The 12,747-nt window shown below is 39.7% G+C and overlaps 1 pseudogene; it reads right to left on the minus strand.

The window, feature by feature from the left end:
- Positions 1-1,334: 1,334 nt before the first annotated feature.
- On the minus strand, positions 1,335-9,142 carry LOC118837351 (annotated as a pseudogene).
- Positions 9,143-12,747: the final 3,605 nt, after the last annotated feature.

Genomic DNA, 12,747 nt, shown 5'->3' on the forward strand with positions numbered 1-12,747 from the left:
AGGAAAAAATACTCTTGAACAGGCTTCACATAGAAGTGGGATTCTATTAGACAGTGATCACTCCACCGTGTAACTATTTCTTCTTCCTATGTCACCATTACAAAAGGAAAACAAAGAAAACTCAACAGAGGCCAGGAATGTTAGGAAAGCCAAAAAGGGCCATCTGACCCATTAGCTGAACCAGCCTAAGCAGAAGGAACAGAGTGTCTGCATGTCTAGTGAAGAGGAGCTTCTAAAATCACACTGGGCAGGGGAAACTGTGACAGTAGGACCAAACTGAGAGGGAGGAATGTGGCAACTGAGACAGAGAACAGCCCCATGTCCATGGCTCCCATCTCACTCTCACTCTCTTCCAAGGAATAGGTTAATTGAGGTCCTGAACAAGTAAAATTGTTATTTCTTGCTCTCTCTCTCTCTCTCTCTCTCTCTCTCTCTCTCTCTCTCTCTCATCATATATATTTAAATTCAGATAAGCTAGAACAGGGGTGAGAAACCCACAGCCTTGAGGCCACATGTGGCCCTCTAGGTCCTCAAGTGCAGCTCTTTGACTGAATCCAAACTTCACAGATTGTCCCGTGAACTTGTTCTGTCTGCACTTGAGGATCTACAGGGCCACATGTGGCCTTGAGGCTGCAGGTTCCCCACCCCTGGGCCAGATGTTCATATACTGGGATTCCACTGTGATTTATTTGCTTCAGCTTAATCTGAATGGTTCACTTCTACATTAACATACAAAAACTTTGTGCTAAGGATTTGCCAGAAGCAGATATCTCAAGAAGGACGTCAAAGAGACTTCCATAATGGCTCTGAAAATAAGCAAAGTCTTTAATATGACTAGTGCAAAAAATATATTTGATATTAGAGTTTAATAACTGTATTAAACAAGAGAAATGACTATCTACTTTTTACCAAGCTGTCTTCAACAATAGGGTAAGACTAGCATATTTAATAAAAATAATCACTAAGCAAAACTATTACCTTAGTAACTTTAAAACAAGTTAGACAGAACCAACAAATACCACCAATGGATCTAGTCCCTTGAAGTCCTGGGCATTCCTGCTCTCCTAGAGAGTGCAAAGAGTTGGCACTTTAGGGTCTTGCAGAAATTCACGTTGGAGAAAAATTATAACTCTTTTGTTTTATCTGTAGAAAATGTTATTACATGCTTTTAAGAGAGAACCTAGGCTGAGAAAAGAGTGTCACTCAATTCTCTCCTCCTGAAGGACCAGAATTCCAAAGACTGAACAGGACCAGGTCCCAGTTAGCATTCAGTTATGCTCAGTGTCAAGATGTTCATCTTGTGACCCCACCATCTGGTGCTGTTTTCACAGATCTTTGCCTCAGCTCATCAGAATATAGACTCTATGTCACCTATGTCAACACAGAAGCTTTAGCTGTGAATAATACTCGGTTGTCACACAGACATTCTCTCTGCCAAATTCTCACATCTTCTAGCCACCGAAGGGCAATTCCACTGGGCTAACATTGTAATTGTTAATGTAGCATCCTCCAGCTTGAAGCTGGACCACCGCTCTGGGAGCCTGCTAGATATTCTTTGTGCAGGCATCAGCTGCCAGTCCAAAGGTGGTGCCATTAGCTCTTTTGAAGACCTCAGCCTCTATATCAAAGGGCAAAATGGACATAATTGATCCAAAGATGTCTTCCTTCACACACTTCATGTCATCTTTGCAGTTTTTTCAAACACAAGTTTTCATGTATCCTTTAGCCTGGGATCCTCTGGAACATACAAGTCTCCACCTCACAGCACTTTAGCACCCTTGTTCTTTGCCTGTTCGATGAACCTAAGGACACATTGCAGATGTGGTCAGTTGATGAGGGGGCCCATTTTTGTGTCGTCCAGAAACAGGCCCCCAATATTTATCTTTTGGGTTTATTTTACTACATCCTTGGTGAATGTACCCAGAATACTCACGCCATTACAGAAAACCTCACATTGAGGGAGGAAGTTAGTCATCATTGCTTCCTTCACAGCATTTTCTATATCACAGTCCAAGAAGATGATAAAAGATTTGCCTCTAAGTTCCAGAGTGACTTTAGTGGACATCTCCATGATCTTGCCTGTGTGCACACTCCCAGTGAAAAAAACTTTGGCCACACCATGATGCCGGCATAGAAATTGGCCTGTGGCAGCTCCACCTTGCACCACACTGAAGAGCCCAGGGGGCACCCCAGGGTCACTGTAGATTTAGGCCAACAGCAACGCTGACACGGGTGTGAAGGAAGAAGGCTTAAAAACCACGGTCTACAACCACTATCTCTAATAAAGGCTTTATCTCTAAAATATGCAGGGAACTGAGCCAAATTTGTAGGAATACAAGTCATTCCCCAATTGAGAAATGGTGAAAGGAATAGGCAGTATTCAGAGGAAGAAATTAAAGATATCTGTAGTCATATGAAAAAATGCTCTAAATCACTATTGATTAGAGAAATGCAAATCAGAACAACTTTGGGGTACCACATTTCTTGTCAGATTGGCTAAAATGACAAAACAGGAAAATGATAAGTGTTGGAGAGGATGTGGGAAAATTGAAACACTTACATTGCTGGTGGAGTTGTGAACTGATCCAGCCATTCTTGAGAGCAATTTGGAACTATGCCCAAAGGGCTATAAAAATGTGCATAGCCTTTGACCCAGCAATACCACTCCTAGTTCTATATCCCAGAGATCATACAAGTAGAAAAGGAATCTTTATGTACAAAAATATTTATGGCAAAGAATTGGAAATCAAGGGGATGCCTATCAATTGGGTAATGGCCAAACAAATCAGACGGCTTCATCATAACCTGGAATGACTTATACAAACTGATGCTGAGTTGAGGGGATCAGAATCAGGAGATCATTATACACCATTACAGACACATGATATGTGTGAAGACTAACTTTGATAGACAGGACTCCTCTCATCAATGCAAGTTCAAAGACAGTTTCCAGACTCATCATGGAAAAAGCCATGCACATCCAGAGGAAGAATTATGGAGTCTGAATGCAGATTGAGGCAAACCTTTTGCTCTTTCTCTTTTGTTTTTGGTTTCATTTCTCTTTTCTCTTTTTTTTTTGGTTTCATTTCTCCTTTCTCATGATTCATTCCATTGGTTATAATTCTTTATTACAACTGGACTATTATGTAAAGAAGCTCAATGTGAAGGTATTTGTAGAACCTACATTGAATTGCATGCCGTCTGGGGTGCTGGGGGGAGGACTGGGAGGGAGAGAAAATTTGGAACCCAAAAACTTGTGGAACTGAGTGTTGTAAACTAAAAATAAAAAAAATTAAAAAGGGAAAAAATAAAAAAGTAAGATAAAATGACATTTAAATAATTTAAAAAAAAAGGAAAATGAAGGACCAACAACAACCACATCCATAATTTCTCACGCTGTGTGACTTTTAGCCTCCCATAAATTCTTCATCAGTTCTCCACTGTTCTGTTCTGGGTCCCCTCCTCTAGATATCTTCACATTTCAGCGGAGCATTGGGCTGTCAATCTGTTAACCCTCACACTGTGACAGGTCCATTTCTGTCTGCAATTATATGGTGCTTTGATTTCTTTTATACTTCTTGTGCAAGAAACCGTATTGACAATATGCTGTCAAGATCTTTTGAGATTTTGGTTATGTCATCTAAAAATGTGAGCTATACCTTCCAGCTTCCTGTCACCTGCTATTTAGCTATGTATGGCATCAACAAAATTCATTGATAAAAATATTAAATAGGACAGAATCCTTTAGCTGCTAAACTTCCTAGTTGACTCCCTTCCAAGTTATCAACTTTTTAATGACTGCTATTTGGACCTGGATTTTTCAGCAAATTTGAATCTACCTGAATCTCCTGATTTAAGTGGCCCAGTCAGTTAACTCAAATTTATTAAAGACAAGTGCACAGCACTGTGGCAAGCATTTAAAAGGAATTACTCAAGGTCATATAGGCAAAGCCTGTCAGAGGCAGGGCTTAGACCTAGGTTATCTGACTCCAGAGTCAATATTCTTTCCAAATCAACATACATCTGTGTTGGCAACCAAAAATGGGCTCCTTAGCACTTAGTCAACAAGTGCCCTTGACTAGTTTGGCTTTTTCCCCTGAACTGAATACTGTTTGTATGTTGGACTGGAGTAAGCTTGTCGACTCCTTCACCTTGCTTCCCTTGCTTAAGCTGATGGAAAGAACCTGTGCTTTCCCGGTCAACCCCTTCACCTTGCTTAAGCAGATTGAAAGAACCTGTGCTTTCCTGGTCAACCCCTTCACCTTTCTTAAGCAGATTGAAAGAACCTGTGCTTTCCCCGGCGTACCTTACACCCCCGCAGAAGCCGGATGGTTAAAAGGAGCTCCCGTTGGAGCCAGAGGCTGCTATAGCCACAGCCGAAGCAGGAGCTGCCAGTGGCAGAGCTGACCTACGGGAGGAAGCTGAACAAGGACTTCAGGCCAGTGGGTAATCTTTTTACTATAGAGGGGGAAGCATGATTTTACTTTACGCAATCATGCTTCTCTGTAGCCTCCTGGTTACTCTTTCAAGGCGTACTTATTGGGCCTGGAAGCTTTTGATCAATATATCAAAATGGGGTTGCTGGTTCATGGGTTGGTTACTGTGGAGCCTAAATATATGTTTTGATTCTTCTGCCTTCTACTTTGAGAGTTTCTTATATCTGGCGGTTCCGAACCTTTCAGACATGTTTATGATCCTCTTTGAGATTATAAACTCTGCCCTCCTAATACAACATCCTTCTGATTGAGTGGCCATTCTCACTAATTTGGAGGTGAAGGAGAATGTGCTTAAATCGACCAACTCTGTAGCTTTGCTGAATGTTTTTTTTTCCTTACTGTTGTTGTTTCATAGGTTTCTTTTTGTTAAAAGTTGTAGGAGCTAGAACACAAATTCTCAACTGTCTCTGTGTGTGTGTGTGTGTGTGTGTGTGTGTGATGGACTACCATGGACAAAAATTCCTGAAAGCTAAGCTCTCCTAATAATATTTAAAATAATTTAAGGAAATTGGAAATGTTCAATTTTAGTAAGAGATTAGCAAAAATAAAGATACAATTTGTTTCCCATCTGAGTTCATGAACCCACATTCATGAATCCATTGGATTCCTGTGGACTCCAGGTTAAAAGTCCTTATTCCATAGTCCATTATTTTGTTCCACATCTAAGCCTAAACCAGACAAGCTTTAATTAGGGCCAGGACAGGAGGCATTATTTCAATTTTCTTATTCTATTATTTTTCCTATTAATATCAATATCAATACAAGGTGACCAACTCCCAAATTGTCAAAAATCCCCCACCCTCTCTCCAGAAATATTCAACCAAATGAAGGAAAAATGTGAATGTAAGGACCATTTTTCAGTAATTTAATTAAAATTTTAAAAGTGGACTTTTAGGACAAGACAGATTACTGTTAATGAATAAAAGTGTTTTGCTCATCCTTGTCAAGGTAATATGATAGGATATGAACTCACTTAAGGGATCTGAGGTTTTAAAGTGAGGTATTGGAGTTAGTGTACTGAGGAGAAGGAGGGAGGGAGGAAAAGAAATGTGGATTTGGAAAGAGTTAAGAGGGCTGTCTAGAAAATTTCAGGCTTTGAAAAGAGAGATTAGAATCATCAACCAATTACTCAAGTAAGTACTTATAATGCTCCAGGTACTATGTTAGACACTGGAACTAAAAACTGCAAAGAATTAAATAATCCATCTTTATAAGGAGCTTTTGTTCTAATGAGGGAAACAATAAGTGCATATACACACACTGTATAAAGAATAAATACAAACAAATATGAAATTTTATAATGCAAGATAGTTCATGAGGGAAGATACACCTTTAGGTGCATCAAGATAAGCATGGTATAGCTCCATGAATGAACTTATCTGGCTATAAAAGCATGTCAGTCAATTTTAGTTGTAGCCTGGCATCACTGCTAAGCTCAAGGGGCTAAAGTATTTGCATTAACCTTATGACAGTGAGAGGCAGATTGGCTTCATGGATTGAGAGCTGTTCTGAAACCGAGAAGGCCTGGGTTCAAGTTAGAGATCTGAAACATACTGGTGGTGTGATTTGGTGTATATAGACTCTCGGTGTCCCCAGGTGAGTCTCTGCTCTCTGTGAGGGAGAGAAGCTGGCAAACTGCCAGCTTACTCATCTGAGAGTTTCCTATAGTAATGAAATTCCAGGTCCATCCCCCATATCCTTAAGGTGTTAAGTGCTTCCCATTCCAGCTGTATTTGCATATTAAAAGGATCCTACAGAAAGAGAGCCAATTTTGAAATTTTGTCCTCTGCCACAATCATTGTAGAAGATGTTTGGGAGTGGGTGGGCCTCACAATCATATTTTGCAGTAGAAAGCCCCATGTGTAAGGATGTAACTCCACCTAGGGGTACAGTGGAATACAGATCAGTGTTAAATTTTAGCCCCAATGCTGGACCATACATTATGCTAACCATGAACAGAAGACAGTACAAAGGGAATACAGTTGAGAGGATGAAGGCATAAAAATTTGTTGAAGACAATATGACTAATGTGGAAAAATGTTTGATATGATCGTACAAGTATAGCCTGTATCAGATTACCTGCCATCTTGGGGAGGGGGGGAGGGAAGGGAGAGAGAAAAAAACGGAACTCAGAATCTTATAAAAGTGAATATTGAAAACTATCTTTACATGTAATTGGAAAAAAATACTATTAAGTGGCCAAAAAATGTTGAAGAAAATGACCTGATTTGTACCTCCATTCTCTACCTTTCTGAGCCCTTGGCAACATTTCACAGCAGTTAAAAGTTGTCTTTGGGCTGGCAGCTTTTCACCCCACAGCATCAGCCACTCCTTCCCTTCACTTCAGGGACTCAGTGGTCTTCTGTGTCTTCTTCATCCTTATTCTTCCAACAGCCTTCATTCTGCCTGTTAAACCTCGCTTTCACATCATTTGTTACAAATACTTGATAACAGTTTAGTGTGTCATAAGTCTCAGAACTTTTAGAACTCAGAACTCAGCATTTTAACAGAGATCAATCCTAAGCTCAAATGAAACTCCGATAGCTACCTGTCAACAGATGATGGAAGATTTATTTGGGCGTGTTGAAGTAGTCACTCAACAAAAATGTGTTGTGTGCACAATACTTTGCATGAGACATTCATAACAGTCACATGTAGGGTGTAGGGGTGTGTGTGTGTGTGTATGTATGTGTGTAGGGATTTAGTCTCATATCTTTCTCATATCACCAATTCATTAGTCATTAGATATAATTTGTTTGGGGAGAGTAACTGTAAAATAGCTATCTTATATTTAACTCTTCAAGTTCATTATTATCAAGGTTTACATAGCATTGAGCAATACATAGGTAAGATTAATGGATTCAAAATTATCTGGCATGAAGGAAATAATTGATTCATAGACTTCAATGTACTTAATGTCAACCGTATCCAGGACGCACCTTTTAATCATCACTTTTTCTTGAGGATTTGGATTCAGCCATTGGGGGTAGAGGGAAATATTCTCTAAATCTTATAATTAGGACAAGGTAGGTGCATGTGTGTGAAGAGGTGGGACATGCTCTACCCACATGCATGAGTTCTGAGCCCAGCAGAGTCTTTGTTTCTATTGTAGTGCCCTCTGCCCATTGGGGCAGGACAATGTAAGTGGGAACTTCCCAGCCAATGACACAAGATCCTAGACCAAAAATTAAAAGCTAATTCAGGGACTATCTATTCCAATCCCTTTTTATAGATGAAGAAACTGAGGCTCATGGAAGTGAAATTACTTGTCCAGGTGTTGTGGGTCATAATTATTGGAGGTAGAATTACATCCCAGGTCCCCTGACTCAAGAACCAGTGCCCTTCCCACTGTATCAACTTAATTTTAACTAGGAACTGAGGGGGTGGAAATAGGTTGACTAGGCATGAAACAGAGATTTCCATTCTAAGGGCAGATGTCCTTGGGGAATGATGATAAGAGCAGCAGAGAAAGACACAGTTTGCCTCTCATGATTACTCTTGGGGGTGATATGACTCGGAGCTCTCACTCAGGTTAAAATGGGGAGATTTTAGAGCTGATGGATAGGAAGAGAGGATGGCTTGGGAGGATGTGAAGAGACAATCATTGTCAAATCTCTTAGCAATTGAAGAAAAACCTTTCTCATGCTATCTGATGCAGACAAATGGAGAGGAGACTAAAAGTATTTTGGCTTGACATTTCCTTTTATAAAGAATAAAGTGTATGAGGATGACAAAGGTGGGGGGGGATTGAAATGTGGAAATGAGAAGATGTAATGGGAGGTGGGGTTTAGGGAACCCTGGAATTCTGACCAATGTGGCTCAAGGCGGGAATTTCAAATCAAGATAACTGTAAAAAGTTTTGTAATTATCTTGAGTGTGCTTGTGCCTGGCGCTTTTTCACAAGGGGTTAGAGGCCAAGTCACCCGTCGGATAATGACATGAAATAAAAATCTTTTTTTCTAAATTCACGCATGGCCAGGTGGAATTCTTGGAAAGATGATTATTTCTAACATATATATACGTATACGTACACATACATACACGCATACGTACACATACATACACGCATACGTACACATACATACACGCATACGTACACATACATACACGCATACGTACACATATACACACGCATACGTACACATACATACACGCATACGTACACATACACACACGCATACGTACACATATACACACGCATACGTACACATATACACACGCATACGTACACATATACACACACACGTGGACGTCTGGTACGTGGACGTCTGGTACGTGGACGTGGTGTCGACGACTACGTACGTGGACGTCTGGTACGTGGACGTGGTGTCGACGACTACGTACGTGGACGTCTGGTACGTGGACGTGGTGTCGACGACTACGTACGTGGACGTCTGGTACGTGGACGTGGTGTCGACGACTACGTACGTGGACGTCTGGTACGTGGACGTGGTGTCGACGACTACGTACGTGGACGTCTGGTACGTGGACGTGGTGTCGACGACTACGTACGTGGACGTCTGGTACGTGGACGTGGTGTCGACGACTACGTACGTGGACGTCTGGTACGTGGACGTGGTGTCGACGACTACGTACGTGGACGTCTGGTACGTGGACGTGGTGTCGACGACTACGTACGTGGACATCGACGTATAGATATGTATGTATACACACATGTGTGTATGCGTATATACATGTATATATATTATATGTAATTAAAGAGACTGGTAATTAATTAGCTACAAGGGTGACTGTGAGGAAAGGGTCAGAGGTTTCAAGCTAGGATAATCTGAAAAGTTGTTTTTGCCATCAAAAGAAATAGGGAAGCTGGGAGGAAGGGCAGATTTGAGGGGAGATGATCTGCAGATTTGGTAGGGCTGCAGATTGTCAGGAAGCAGTCCGAAATGCAGGCCTGGAGATTAAGGAAGAGATAAGGGCTCGCTATGAATACTTGAAAATCACCTACATGGAGATGATCAATTAAACCATGGGAATAGGTGGAAATGACAAATGAGAGATTATACAGACAGAAGATGACAGAACCTTGGGGAGGGGTCACCCACAATGAGAGTGCATGAGGAGGAGCAGAAACATTGAACAAATCACTCAGAGTAGAAGCAAGCCCGTAAGAGGAGAACCAGGAGAGAGAACAGACAAATACTGAAGACAAAGGCAGAATAGAGTGTTAAGCAGGACGTTTTACAATAGGAATAAATGATAATGAATTTCCAGGAGGATGAGGACAAAAAAAAACCCATTGGATTTGGCACTTAAGAGTAACGGTGACCTTTGCTTCCATTCAATTCAATAAGGCCTTATTAAGCACCTGCTACATATCAAGCACCATCTTGGATACTCGGGATGCAAAGGTAAAAATTATAAAATTCCCTGCTTTTCAAAAGAGGGAGAAGTTGAATAGAGAGGGATGAGGAAGGAGAGGACAAAAAAGAAGGGGGAAGTGAAGGGAGAGAGAGAGTCTTAGAGAGAGGAAGGAGAAAAGTAGAATTAGTTTAGTGGAACAAATGGAGGGGTTGAGTTTGGCCTTGGCAAGGACAAGAGACTCATCTGTTACTCTGAAAATGGAGCAAAGGAGGAGAAGATGGATGGAGGTATAGATGTGTCATTAAGGTAGAAAGAATGAAAGATGAATACATTCTTAATAGTTGTCTCAATATGTTTAGTAAATGATGGTAGGAGGTGGTAGGGAGTAATATCTTCTGAGAGAGAAGAGTGTGCATTTGTGGGGGAGGGTGAATTAGGGGTTTGAGGATGAAAGTGAATATTTTTGAGATTTACCATGAGCAGTTTTATAGAGAGTCAATCAATGATAAATATACTGCCATGCAGTAGTGAGAGTCTGATTGATGTGTGATTATGTCACTTTTTAGTGGTTCTAGTTAGTTCAATTTTGTCACTTTCATTAGCTGTTGACTCTAGTCGAAGACAGTAGATTTTGAGGGTTAGCAGGGCAGGAACAACAGAAAGACAAGAGGAGCAAGGAACTGACAGGTAGAAAATATCCTGTTGAAATGACAAGTGATCAGGTCAAAACTTGGCAGGAGATGATGTAAAGCCAGACAAAGAGTGATGACAGGACCTCGGGGATAAATTGTGCCTAACTATCTCATTCTACAGATGAAGAAACTATAGGTTAAATGACTTGATGAAAGTTACATAGCTAATACATAGTGAGACTGGACTAAAATCCAGATTTTCTAACTTTTATTTGACCCTTTTCCATTTTTCCTCCATGTCTCAGCAAACCTAGCACACAGAAGTTGCTGAATAAATGTTTGCTGGACTGAATTAATTTACTCCACACAAGGCAGGCAAACTCCATTTACACCCATTTTGTTGTATATCCATGGTAATAATAATAATATATCTATAAACATTTAATTTCTGGAAAAAAAGTAAATTTTGTTGAAGGTATGAATGAATAGAAGAAGCTATGAGAAGGAATTTGGCTGTGTTGTACATGAAAGTAATGGAGGTTCAAGAGTTGAAAAGAAAATATGACTCTGATGAAACAAATTGGCCTTGGGGGTGATGAAAAAGCAAGTAGAAGAGATCATGGAAAACATAGGCAAACTCTTTGGCTTTTGTCTTTAACCAAGAAAAAACAGCACTAAAGCGCATTCAAAATTAACAGCCACACAAATTTCATCAACATTGCCAAGAAAGCCTGACAATTTCAGGACTATGCATTAAAATAATCAAATATACAAAACCCAATACCATTTCAGTACAAAAATAAACTCAAACCACATCCCTCTCCATAAAATATTTTAAACAAATGCAGTGAATTACTTTTTTCTTTGGAAACTATCATAAAGAAAAAAAGTATGGATCCCACATCCCATATCTTTTAGAGATGCTCCACATTAACATGCTTCTGGAAATAAACACGGGAAACACTAGTGATGTAAGCACTCAACGAAAAGTCTCATGGGATGCAATTTGTCTGTGGTTGGGTAAAAAAGCCCAGAGAATCTACAAGTAAATAAGGAGCAACATAGACACGGACTACGCATGGGAGTTTGAAGATTCAGACAAACTAACTAACCAAGACAAAAAAACAACTGGCAATTGAAAGACCCTTCCATGTCTGAAATGATAAAATCTCAGTTTGAGGACCTCAGAATGGGACTGGAGAAGAAAGCTCCAAACTGAAGCCTTAGAAAGCTGTCTATGATAAGAAGTGATTTGTTTTGCAGATGATCTGTTGAGCAAAAACATCCCAGAGACAATGTGCTTGTTGTATCTTCTTTCTAACTTGTGACATTTTTAAACTAATAAAAAATGAATCTTTCTGACAAAAACATTACAGAACCTCGTATTATAACCCACTAGATGATTGTAATGTGCATCTTTCCAGTGGTGTGAAAAACAAAACAACTTTATAATAACCCGGGTATTTGCTGCCAATGGATAAATAAATGATTTACATTACAGGTAAGAAAGACAAATTAGGAATGCCCATTATAGCATCACTCAAAGGCATATAGAAATTATGTCTTTTATATATCATAAAATAAATTTTATTAAGTGGATTGGGAAATTAGATTCCAGGGCATTCTATATTGATTTATTATCTTCCAGAACCAGCTTGTGCAGTGCATACAAAGCTCCAGAAGATTAAAATTGATAACAACTGCAGTTAAGAACCAGCTATGAAGTTCAAGTATTAAATGGATTTTTAGATTAATGGAAATGGTGTGAAACTGAAAATTTGTGAGGCTTATTCATTAAACTTCTGCATGCCCTTTATCACTGCTTTTCACACCAAAAGAAAAAACTCAACTAAATAAAATAATAGCAAGGTTCTTTCCCTCACATTTCTAAAATGAATTGCTTTCAATTCTAGTACCATGTTGATGCCTTTGTTAACAAAGGCATGTAAATCTGCTCAGGGCAATTGTGCATACCGAAGTATAAGACTTAATGCCAATTGTAAGCTTAGAATGGAATTCCCTCCTGTCTATGAAATGAAAACACAAATATATCAAGAGAGCAGTGAGATAATCGTGACTCCAATGGACCATCAGAAAAAGGGAAGTTGTGGGTATTCAAGGCTATAAGGAAGGTAGGTGGTAATAATACCAATATTAAGAATAAGATTAACTGCCACTTACATGATGGTTCTTGGTTTTTACATAGCTAGATTACATGAATTGCTTCATTTGATCCTCATTTAAAAAAAAACAAACTGTCAGGTAGAAAAATTCAGATATGGTTATTTCCATTTTAC

Source organism: Trichosurus vulpecula, chromosome 2 (genome assembly GCF_011100635.1).
Source record: "Trichosurus vulpecula isolate mTriVul1 chromosome 2, mTriVul1.pri, whole genome shotgun sequence".
In the NCBI taxonomy this organism is placed as follows: Eukaryota; Metazoa; Chordata; class Mammalia; order Diprotodontia; family Phalangeridae; genus Trichosurus; species Trichosurus vulpecula.